A 12,483-nucleotide genomic window follows, 5' to 3' on the forward strand; every position below is an offset into this window, starting at 1 on the left:
CTCTGATAGGAAATTACGAATCCAGTCACATAACTGAGACGATATTCCATAAGCACCCAATTTCACTACAAGCCGCTGTATAGTACAATGTCAAATGCCTTTTGGAAATAGAGAAATACGGAATCAATTTGAAATCCCATGTCAATAGCACTCAATACTTCGTGTACGTAAAGCGCTAGGTGTGTACACAGGAACGATATTTTGCAAATCCATGTTGACTGTGCGTCAATAGACAGTTCTCTTCGAGGTAATTCATAAGGTTTAAACACAACATACGTCCCAATAGTCTGCTGTATATCGACGTTAATGATATGGGCCTGTAATTCAGTGGATTCCTCCTACTACCTTTCTTGAATATTGGTGTGAGTTGTGCAACTTCCCGGTTTCGTCTTGATGTCAGAAAGACCGAAAATCTAAGGTTTTACCTGCAAAAGTTTCACAGGCTGCTGCATTGACAACAGTCGCTCAAAATGGCGTCCTCCAGTGTCAGTGCAGACATGGTATCGTCACACAAAGTGTGTTGTACTCGTTCTAATATCCATGGGGTCGTTTGAACAGTGTCGTAAGAAACGAGAATTCTTGCCTCTTCAGTCTTGACAGGCTTCTCGAACACAAGACATTTTACATGGCCCCACAGGAAGAAATAGAGTGAGATCAAGTGAAAGTGCTGGCTACGAAACTGGATCCGCTCTGCGTATCCACTTTTCAGGAATGTCTGGTCCAGGTGCTCACGAACACTCACTCCAATGCAAGGTGGAGCTACATGATATTGCAACCACGTCCGTTGACGAATAACAAGTGGGATATTTCCAGGAAACAGGACAGTTTGTCTCTGATAAACATTGAGTACACAGGTGCATTTAAGCGGTGTGTAAGATGAAACGGGCGCAGTAGTGACTATGCCTTCCCGCACGGTGTCTAATAATCTGTGTTTGTGGCTCTTCACAATTGTAGCGTGGGGATTCTCATCGGCGCAAACATGGCTAGTGCAACTGTTTAGCATTCCGTGTCTGGTGAAATGGTTCAAATGGCTCTGCGCACTATGGGACTTAACATCTGAGGTCATCAGTCCCCTAGAAGAACTACTTAAACCTAACTAACCTGAGGACATCACACACATCCATGCCCAAGCCAGAATTCGAACCTGCGATCGTAGCGGTCGCGCGATTCCAGATTGAAGCGCCTAAAACCGCTCGGCCACACCGGCCTGCCGTGTCTGGTGAAGCAGGCTTCATTTGTGAAAGGTATATACCCAGGAAAGTGAGGATCGACTGAAAGGCGCTGCAAGAATCACTGACTAGATACGACGCGACGTCCGAATTCAGCAGGAGTCAAAGCATGCACTTTCGGTGACTGGCAGCGACACATAGACACACACATGTCTATGTAAAAGATAATAGAGATCAGTTTCTTTCCTTTCTCAAATCCAGGAAGTGAATATAAACTTCCACAAAGGACGCAACAATTCGTGGCCTAACCTGAACAACACAGTCATCAGAGACATTGAGTATGAAAAGAAATTGCCCCACACGAAATAATGCAATAACACATGGACACTAAAAGCGCGTCTACTGACGCCGAAACGCATCGCGCCAAACTGTCATTGGAGTAGGTATGAAGAAGAAACCGTGTGAGGTTTTGAAAAGTTCGCTAGACATTATCAAATCTGATCCATTGCCACTGGTACGAGACAACTTAAAAACGTAAATTGCACATTATTATGGCAGGCCAAGTAACTTTTATCGAATGCTGAGCTGCACAGCAAAGTGACAAAGAGACACTGATAAGCCAAAACATTATGACCCCTGCCCACCATGAAGTTAGATGCCGCCTGCTGGCGTTGCGGGCACGAGACACGGTAACAAAAGTATGTACGGGAAGCAGGCATTGTTGGAGGATCACCGTAGTGAAGAAATGGGCTGCAGATGAGAAAGTCCATTGAGATAAGGAAGTCTGACCAAGGGAGTTTATTATTATGCGACAGTGAAACTACCACTAGATGCTAAATGGTTGGACGTCCACGACTCTTCACAGAACGTGGAATTCAAAGGCTTGTCTGCTCTGTAAGGTAGGATAGAGGGTGATCAGTGCATCTCTGTCGAAAGAGCACAATGCTGGTGCACACACAAGTGCTTCGGAGCACACTGCTCATCACACAGTATTGAACATGAAACACCGCAGCAGACCAGCCCACGTCTTCACATGCTGACCCAACGACATTGTCAATTATGATTGCAGTGGGCACGGTGCCATCGGGATTCTACCTGCCATCAATGGAAACGTGGCGACTCGACTCTTCGAGTGGTTCAGATGGTTCAAATGGCTCTGAGCACTATGGGACTTAACATCTAAGGTCATCAGTACCCTAGAACTTAGAACTACTTAAACCTAACCAACCTAAGGACATCACACACATCCATGCCCGAGGCAGGATTCGAACCTGCGACCGTATCGGTCGTGCGGTTCCAGATTGAAGCGCCTAGAACCGCTGGGCCACACTGGCCGGCTCTTCGATTGAATCGCATTTTTGCTACACGAGGTCTATGGTCGTCTCCAGAAACGCCCTCACCAAGGTGAACAGCTGGACGAAACGTGCAGTGCACCATGGACGCAGGCTGATGGGAGCAGTACTATGCTATGGGACACATTATCCTGCGCTTGCACCGGCCCTTTGGTAGTAATCGAAGACACGTTGACAGCTGCGAACCATCTGCATCCCGTCATGCTTAATGTCTTCCCCGACGGCGATGTCATCTTTCAGCAAAATCGTTGTCAATATCTCGGAGCCAGAAACAAGCTACAGAGTCTCGAGAAACTTTATAGTGGAATGTTTCGGCGACCAAATTGGCCTGATGTAAATCCTATTGAACCTGCCTGGGCTGCTATCGGGCGCCGTCATCGCGAACGCATTCACTGGCACGTCGTTTACGCGAATTACATTAACTGTGCTTAGACGTCTAATGCCACTACCTCCGCAAACCTACCAACAAACTGCCGGATCCATGATGCACAGAATCAGTGATAAATTTCGTTCTAAAGACTGACAAAAAAGCTATTGAGCAGATGGTCATAATGTTTTGGCTTAGCAGTGTTTGTGGCACTACTTTTCAACATATTCTCCAAGTCCCTATAAGCAACGACCGAAACATTCTGTAACTACATCATACTCCACAAGCTACCTAACGGTGTGCGGTGGAAGCCGCTTCCCGTACCAGTAACAACTCCCTCCTTCCCTGTTCCAATGGCGAATGGCGCTTGGGAATAAAGACTGTATTCTAAGAACTGTTCAACCCCTCGACGATAGAAATCCGTTCCTTGGTAACGGATCCGTTCCGGAATCGCTGTGTGAAAGTCTTCCTCGCTGGAAAAACTCTTTGGCACCCAGATGTACTTTCAGCTTGCCGAAAAGAATGTCTGGAATTGTCGCCTGTGGTCGATGCCAACGGCCTTCTTTCCCGATCAGCATCGTTCACATCTGTGTAGGTCTTGATCAAACTGCTGGCACCATTTTGCTGCGGCAGCATGCGTCATTCCATTTTGTCCACGTACCACTAGAATTTCACTGTGAAACTGTGTGCAGTTTAGACGTTTCTCCCACAAGAATTGTTGTGTCCCGGATGCTTCACCTTTGCAGGGCTTTTCCAGTTGCCGTGCCATTTCCCTCCCACACTGTGATGTACCTGTTATCCGTACAGCAGTAGAACAGTGCCTGCATGACACACAGAATATATGTATCCCAATTAGTTTTTACAGAGAGTACTTAGCGGCATCGGTCCCATATTTAGCTTGAATTTATCGCGAATCTCTCACCCAGTCCAAAGTCTCCAGTGACTGGAAAAGAACGGAGGTGACACCTGCGTATAAGAAACGTACAAGAACAGACACTCATAATTACAGACCAATGTCATTAATATCAGTTCGCTGCAGAATTCTTGACCATATTCTGAGTTCGAACGTAATAAATTTCCTTGACCCAGAAAAACTTCTGTCCACAAATTAGGATGAATTTAAAAAGCATCGGTCGTGGGAAACGCAGCTTGCGTATATATTTTTTTTTTCAGATATCCTACGGACCATGGCTGAAGGGCAACAGGAAGATTCCATATTTCAAGGTTTCCGGAAGAACTGGACAAAGTGCCCCACTGCAGATTGTTGATGAAAATCCTAGCATGTGGATTAGGCTCCCAGATACGTGACTGGCTGGAATACTTTTTGAGTAATGAAACCCAGTACGTTGTCCTCGGCAGAGAGTTTTCATTAGAGGAAAGGGTATTGTGGGGAGTGCTCCAGGGAAGTGTGATAGGACCATTCTTATTCTCTACACACGTAAAAGATCTGATGGAGCCAGCGAGCAGTAATTTACGGCTGTTCGCTGATGGGGCTGTGGTGTGCGGGAAGGGGTCGTCTTTGAGTGACGGTATGAGGATACAGGATGACATAGACATCATTTCTTATTGATTTAATGACTGGTAGCTAGCCCTAAATGTAGAACAATTTAAGTTGATGCGAACGGGTTGGGAAAACAGGCCCGTAATTTTCGAATACAAAATTATCTGCCTGACACAGTCACGTCGATTAAATATCTAGGCGTGACGCAGCAAAGCGACATAAAATGGAATGCCCACGGCAGGTTGGTAGTAGGGAAGGCGAATGGACGACTACGTTTCATTGGAAGATTTTTGGGGAATTGTAGCTTATCTATAAAACAGACCACATATAGACTCATGCTCATAAATGAAGGATAATTGCATAATGTGGAGCCACACAACGTGGCACTACACAAAAGTGGCGCTAATAGCATAGGCACATAGGGAACACACACGACACACGACACAAGTCCACGGTATTGGTGATAAGTTGAGAAATCCGGCCCGAAACACATGTGCTACAAAACGCTATTGTTTCCTGCGCATGTACCTCGACATCAATATGGGATATGATCACCATGCACACGAACACAGGCCGCAGAACGCGTTGGCATACTCTGGATCAGGTGGTCAAGCAGCTGCTGGAGTATAGCCTCCCATTCTTGCACCAGTGCCTGTCGGAGCTCCTGCAGTGTCCTACAGGTTTGAAGACGTGCAGCGATACGTCGACCGAGAGCATCCCAGACGTGCTCGATGGGGTTTAGGTCTGGAGAACAGGCAGGCCACTGCATTCGCCTGATATCTTCTGTTTCATGTACTCCTCCACGATGGCAGATCGGTGGGGCCGTAAGTTATCATCCATCAAGAGGAAGGTGGGACTCACTGAACCCCTGAAAAGGCGGACATACTGGTGCAAAATGATGTCCCGATACACCTGACCTGTTACAGTTGCCTTGTCAAAGACATGCAGGTGTGTACGTACACCAATCATAATCCCACACCTCTTTCAAGGACATTAAGGGGTTGGTATCTGGTTCCTGGTTCACGCCAGATGAAAACCCGGTGTGAATCACTGTCCAGAGGATACCTGGACTCGTCCGTGAACATAACATGGGACCACTGTTCCAATGACAATGTAATGTGTTCTTGACACCAGCCTTTACGGGCTCTCCTGCGACCAGGGATCAGTGGAATGCGCCTTGCAGGTCTCCGGGCGAATAGACCATGTCTGTTCAGTCGTCTGTAGAATGTGTGTCTGGAGGCACTGTTCCAGTGGCTGCGGTAAGGTCCCGAGCAAGGCTACTTGCAGTATTCCGTGGCCGTCTGCGGGAACTGATGGTGAGATATCGGCCTTCTTGTGGTGTTGTACACTGTGAACGTTCCGTACTGTAGCGCCTGGACACGTTTCCTGTCTTCTGGAATCGTTGCCATAATCTTGAGATCACACTGTGTGGCACACGGAGGGACCGTGTTAGGACCTGCTGTGTTTGACCAGCCTCCAGTCGCCCTACTATTCTACCCCTCATAACGTCATCAGTATTTGTTCTTTGAGCCATTTTCAACACACAGTCACCATTAGCACGTCTGAAAGCTTCTGCACAATCACTCGCTGCACCGTACTCTGACATGCATCAACACACCTCTGCGTATGTGGACTGCTGCCAGCGCCACCGTGTGACGACCGCAGGTCAACTGCACGCATGGTCATGCCCGGAGATGATTTAAACCCACAAACCGCCCACCAGAGCAATGTTTCACCATGTGTCAGCATTATCCTTAATTTATGAGCATGAGTGTATAAAAGAGACCGCATATAGAACTAGTACGACCCATTCTTGAGTACGGCAGGTGTGTTTGAGATCACTTCTAAGTCGTATTAAAGGAAGACATCTGAGCAGTCCAGAGGTGTGCTGTGAAATTTATTTCGGGTAGGTTTGATCAGCATTCAAATATTACGGAGATGCTTCGTGAGCTCCCCTGGAGAGAAGACACGTTCTTCTCGTGAGACACCGTTGAGGAAATTTAAAGAACCGATATTTGAGGCCGACTGCCGAACAATTCTACTAACGTCAACATGTATATACATAAAGACCACGAAGATAAGGTGAGAGAAGTTAGAATATGAATAGGGGTCAGCGGGCATCATCTGAGTAGCGCACGGAGTCCCACTACTCCCACGATTTGCGCTCAGGAGAGACGGCAGAGTTCACCGAGGGTCAAGAGGATCGACAACCCACCGGACAGCTGAGTTACGCATTTCCAGCACCGAGGGCGCTGCCTCATGGCGGTGTGGTCGGCCTTGCAGTTGCTGTATCATGTCGCACACAGCGCTCTAGTAAACTGTGCGACGTGGGCAGCCGCTGTTAGTATTGCACGTCTCACCTGAAGACGTCTGACAATTGCCAATTGCCAACATCAAATATCGCGCGTAGTAGTAAGTGACCACTGGCTACAATCATGAAACATCATCGAGTGATGTCTGCAGCTCGTGGTCTACTGGCTAGCCTTGCTGTCTCTGGATCACGGGATCCTGGATTTGATTCCCGGCCGGGAATTGAGCGCAATTGAGCGCCCCACAAACCATCTGGTAATGTTTTATTCGCCAAGTTCCAGTTAAGGAAAACGAACTCCGTCCTACCCTCCAGCCAACATCCTGCAGCCAGGGAGAGGAGGCTGAAGGTTCATTTCACATTAGACCCACGATTTCCCACTAGTTGTCCACTAGGTCAAGACTGCACGGAACGAAAATTTTTGGTGGCTTGACGCTCGACATGCATCGTAAGGATGAAACCACCAAGAGAGTTGGAAAATGATAATGTGGACGCCTCCAGCACCTAATTCGATATTTGGTCGTTAAATCAGAGTTTTATCTTTTAATTAATACAACAGACCACCTGTATTTTATTTTATGAAAACACTCTGATGTGTCGAGGCTTTCGTCTGGTTAGCCAGCAACCAGCAACATAGACGGGGTATGTGGACAATGACCTCACAGCGGACATCTCTACAGACAACAGCAAGGGATCTCCACATTCCACCCGGCCACCAGGCGGCAGCCCAAGTGCTGCCAGAAGTCACTGGCTCCCCAGATCTTTTGTACAATATTCAAGGAGTGACCGAACCTAGTACCTGCAGTATACTGGCACCCAGGCAGTATTTCAGCTGGTGCCCGGGCTACGCTGGGCGGTTCGCTTCGAGTGAGTTTCTTGAGTCAGGCGCCGATTGCGAAAGCATTTTCACAATCAGGATCTCACTCGGGAGCCGCCGTTATGACGACCACGCCGCCAACGTCGGCTGCCAGGAGCTGCCAGTTACGAACCAATACTATTCGTGGTCACTAAACCAAAGAGACGTCACCTTCGACGCTGTGGCCAGGAATTCATTTTGTAATATTTGTCTCTGTCTTTCATCGGCAATATGGCGGATTTAAACTTTTGTACGTCCCACTCGGGCATTAATTTTTTCTCATCCCGTCGGAACTCTAACTTCTGCACGTCCCTTCTGGACGTTGATGTCGGCATGCTTAGTTCAATGGTGTCCAAAATTAGAGCCACAAACCGCTGTTTCTCCGTCTTGTGTCTAATTCACGGTATAATAGTGCCATCTGCACGGAAGATGGCACTTTGGTCAATGGACAACTACGCCAATGATGACGTCAGGGAACCTATCAAACGGGGTAGTGTGTGCCAACTAGTGCCACATCCACAATCGCTGGGTATTCAGTCATAGACGGTGCAGTATGGCACAAAGAAGGCGCCTACCAGACTCTCTGCGGTGGAGGGCTGTAAGAAGAATGGAAACAGGACAATCGCAAGTTGATGTGGCCCGACAGCTTCAGGTGAATCGTTCTGTTGTCTCTAAGATGTGGTGACAATTTACATCCACCAACCTCTCCAAGACTTGCGAGCAGCTGTGTAGGAAAAATGGGCGTTATTGCCTCAACGTGAGATTGATGATGCCCTGTCGTTGTTGGGTCTGTGTTGCTGCCAGACATAGTCACATCCCATACTGAGCACATTAACCAGTTGTCGGAACGTGTGTGCAAATCCATTAAGTTTGGGAAAAACGAAGTACGTTTTTGTCTACTGTGGTGTCACCGCCAGACACCACACTTGCTAGGTGGTAGCCTTTAAATCGGCCGCGGTCCGTTAGTATACGTCGGACCCGCGTGCCGCCACTGTCAGTGATTGCAGACCGAGCGCCGCCACACAGCAGGTCTAGAGAGACGTCCTAGCACTCGCCCCAGTTGTACAGCCGACTTTGCTAGCGAAGCTACACTGACAAATACGCTCTCATTTGCCGAGACGATAGCATAGCCTTCAGCTACGTCATTTGCTACGACCTAGCAAAGGGCCATTACCAGTTTATATTGAGATTGTTATTAATGTATCAACAAGAGCGATGTTCTCCAATTGTGGATTAAAGTTAAGTATTCCAGCAGCAACGTACCTTATTGGCTATATTAATTACATTGTCCTGTTCCAGACCTCACGCCAGTCTGCGTGAGCGTAAACGCGTGCCTTTCGGCATCCTCGCATAGTGACTTGGCTGTCTTGCCAAGTCACAACATCTACAGTAATGCATATAGCAGTTATTTACATTCTGTATCTTTACCCTGTTTCTACCTTATTATCACATGTTGATACTGTTTCCTGTCCGCCCCCAGTAGCTGAGTGGTATGCAATTTACACGGTAGCTCTGCGTGTTCGGTCAGAGGGTTTAGCTATCATCTATAATAAAAAACTGAGTGAATGGATCAACGAACAACCTCAACGAGTGTCATCGGACGTCCGACACGAACAGCGTCAACGAAAAATATAGAACCAAATGAGATTTTTTTTAAAATGGTCAGTGCGAGAGAATCTGAATCCTAAGGGCCCGGGTTCGATTCCCGGTTGGATCGGAGATTTTCTCCCCTCAGGGACTGGGTGTTGTGTTGTCCTAATCATCATCATTTCATCCCCATCGACGCGCAAGTCGCCGAAGTGGTGTCAAATCGAAAGACTTGCACCAGGCGAACGGTCTACCCGACGGGAGGCCCTAGTCACACGACATTTACATTTTATATACTGTTTCGCGGCAAAATAAACGCAATCTTGCAAAATTTCCATTTGTTGCTTTAATTTTGGCCACTAGAGTATATGGACATTGGATTTTGGAATTTCCATTTATGGTGACATATTCAGACCTACAGCTTTCAGAGCAGTTGTTTCAATATTCAGGCAATGACTTGTTGTCAGTTATCGTGTTCCAAGCCCACGCCCATCGCAGAAGATTGTTTATGTGTGCCAGAATACAATTCATATTCATTTTACACGTAGGCATTTTTCCTGTACCGCCTTAGGAGGACACATGATATTCATTTTGTAATACCATGTAAATTTCTACTGTTTTAAATTTTTGACGTAGTTTGCGTTTAGATCGGGGAACTGCAACCGCTGATACACAACACCCTGCACGTATGGAGGGAAAGGGAGATTAAAAATAGAAACGTACGATCTCTGAAATCACAGCTGCTTAGAGTGTTTCTGCAGATGAAGAAAATTAATAATAATCCTAGACCACCCTGCGCGTATGGAGGGAAAGGGATGGTAAAAATAGAAACGTACGATCTCTGAAATCACAGCTGCTTAGAGTGTTTCTGCAGATGAAGAAAATTAATAATAATCCTAGACACTACAGTAATTAGAGTCTTCCGAAAATAATTGCTAAAAATGATGCAGGTGGCGTATTTTTTGTCTAGTTTGGGTCTCATTTTGACCTGCAATCGCGTGCTGATACTTTTTATCTGGAAAGTGTGTACCGCTTCCCACTTTTGTCATGCCAGGGATGACCTGATGCATTAAAGAGAATGAAACTTTTGGTAGCTGTCGCTGTAAAGAACATGTGCAAGAGGCGGAAGACGAGGAAGAGAACTTTACAGTCGAATGCAATTTACAGAGGGACAATAGCGCACGAGCACTGTTACGAGCCGCGTTGTGTCTGCCTTGGTAAAAGAAACTAATTTAAATGTTAATTTCAATTAGTTTACGCCAGACGCCGTTAAGCTGCGGGACGTCGCTGTAGTATTCGGCCACCGCTCCCAGGCGCAGTGAACTCTATTAGCGGCCCGGGCTTGGCTTTCGAGGCGCAGCCATCGTGAAACTGTAATGCCACTTAAAGGCGCTGAATAATTCACGGGACGAGGCCGCCATGAACTTTTAATCAGGTCGAGAAAGCTACCTGCCGTACTGCGGTGACTCGCCGTGCTGCGTGCTGTAAGGAGCTACGACTTTTGCGCCTGCGGGTTTCCGCCCTTCTATAAACGACGCACATCTCAACTTGGAGTTTCGTTTCTCTCTCCAAAGTAGCCGCAAAAGTTTGTGTCTCAGTTTCCGCGCTGCGGGAACATCGCCTGAAGCTAGCTTTTAGATATAAGATGTTACCGGCAGTTAGGGATGCTGCTGCTGCTACTGATGTTGAGGTGCTGGGTTCGGTTCCTTGTGTTAATCACGAATTATTTCCGATGGAAAGGTATGGTGCAGGATCCACTCAGCCTTTTGTGGCCAAATGAGGAATTCTCCGTCTCGTTGCGGGGGTCCTACAGCTGTCGCCGCATCCCGCATCTCCGTCGCCAAACCCTTCGAACTCGCCATTTTTCCTCATCCTCTTCTCTTCTCCCCATAGCTTCTCGGTTAAGAACTTCCAGCACTGCAGCACGTCAGCAATCGTAACTATCGAAATAATTATGAAAAATCCGCCTCGATTGCACAAACTACCTGGTGTTTACCTAGGTTTCAGAGTGGGTAACCACGCCTTCGTCAGAACAAATATAAAACAGCTTGTCTAAATAGGTATAGTCAAAGGCTAAAATCAACACCTACAGCGGCAAGACCCCATATTAGCTTGTGGCTGATTTACCATCCGTGCACAAAGTTTGTCGTGCGTTGCTATTACAGGGTGTTTCAAAAATGACCGGTATATTTGAAACGGCAATAAAAACTAAACGAGCAGCGATAGAAATACACCGTTTGTTGCAATATGCTTGGGACAACAGTACATTTTCAGGCAGACAAACTTTCGAAATTACAGTAGCTACAATTTTCAACAACAGATGGCGCTGCGGTCTGGGAAACTCTATAGTACGATATTTTCCACATATCCACCATGCGTAGCAATAATATGGCGTAGTCTCTGAATGAAATTACCCGAAACCTTTGACAACGTGTCTGGCGGAATAGCTTCACATGCAGATGAGATGTACTGCTTCAGCTGTTCAATTGTTTCTGGATTCTGGCGGTACACCTGGTCTTTCAAGTGTCCCCACAGAAAGAAGTCACAGGGGTTCATGTCTGGCGAATAGGGAGGCCAATCCACGCCGCCTCCTGTATGTTTCGGATAGCCCAAAGCAATCACACGATCATCGAAATATTCATTCAGGAAATTAAAGACGTCAGCCGTGCGATGTGGCCGGGCACCATCTTGCATAAACCACGAGGTGTTCGCAGTGTCGTCTAACGCAGTTTGTACCGCCACAAATTCACGAAGAATGTCCAGATAGCGTGATGCAGTAATCGTTTCGGATCTGAAAAATGGGACAATGATTCCTTTGGAAGAAATGGCGGCCCAGACCAGTACTTTTTGAGGATGCAGGGACGATGGGACTGCAACATGGGGCTTTTCGGTTCCCAATATGCGCCAGTTCTGTTTATTGACGAAGCCGTCCAGGTAAAAATAAGCTTCGTCAGTAAACCAAATGCTGCCCTCAAGCATATCGCCGTCATCAGTCCTGTGCACTATATCGTTAGCGAATGTTTCCCGTGCAGCAATGGTAGCGGCGCTGAGGGGTTGCCGCGTTTGAATTTTGTATGGATAGATGTGTAAACTCTGGCGCATGAGACGATACGTGGACGTTGGCGTCATTTGGACCGCAGCTGCAACACGGCGAACGGAAACCCGAGGCCGCTGTTGGATCACCTGCTGCACTAGCTGCGCGTTGCCCTCTGTGGTTGCCGTACGCGGTTGCCCTACCTTTCCAGCACGTTCATCCGTCATGTTCCCAGTCCGTTGAAATTTTTCAAACAGATCGTTTATTGTATCGCTTTTCGGTCCGTTGGTTGCATTAAACCTCCGTTGA

Source organism: Schistocerca piceifrons, chromosome 5 (assembly GCF_021461385.2).
Source record: "Schistocerca piceifrons isolate TAMUIC-IGC-003096 chromosome 5, iqSchPice1.1, whole genome shotgun sequence".
NCBI classification, from domain to species: Eukaryota; Metazoa; Arthropoda; class Insecta; order Orthoptera; family Acrididae; genus Schistocerca; species Schistocerca piceifrons.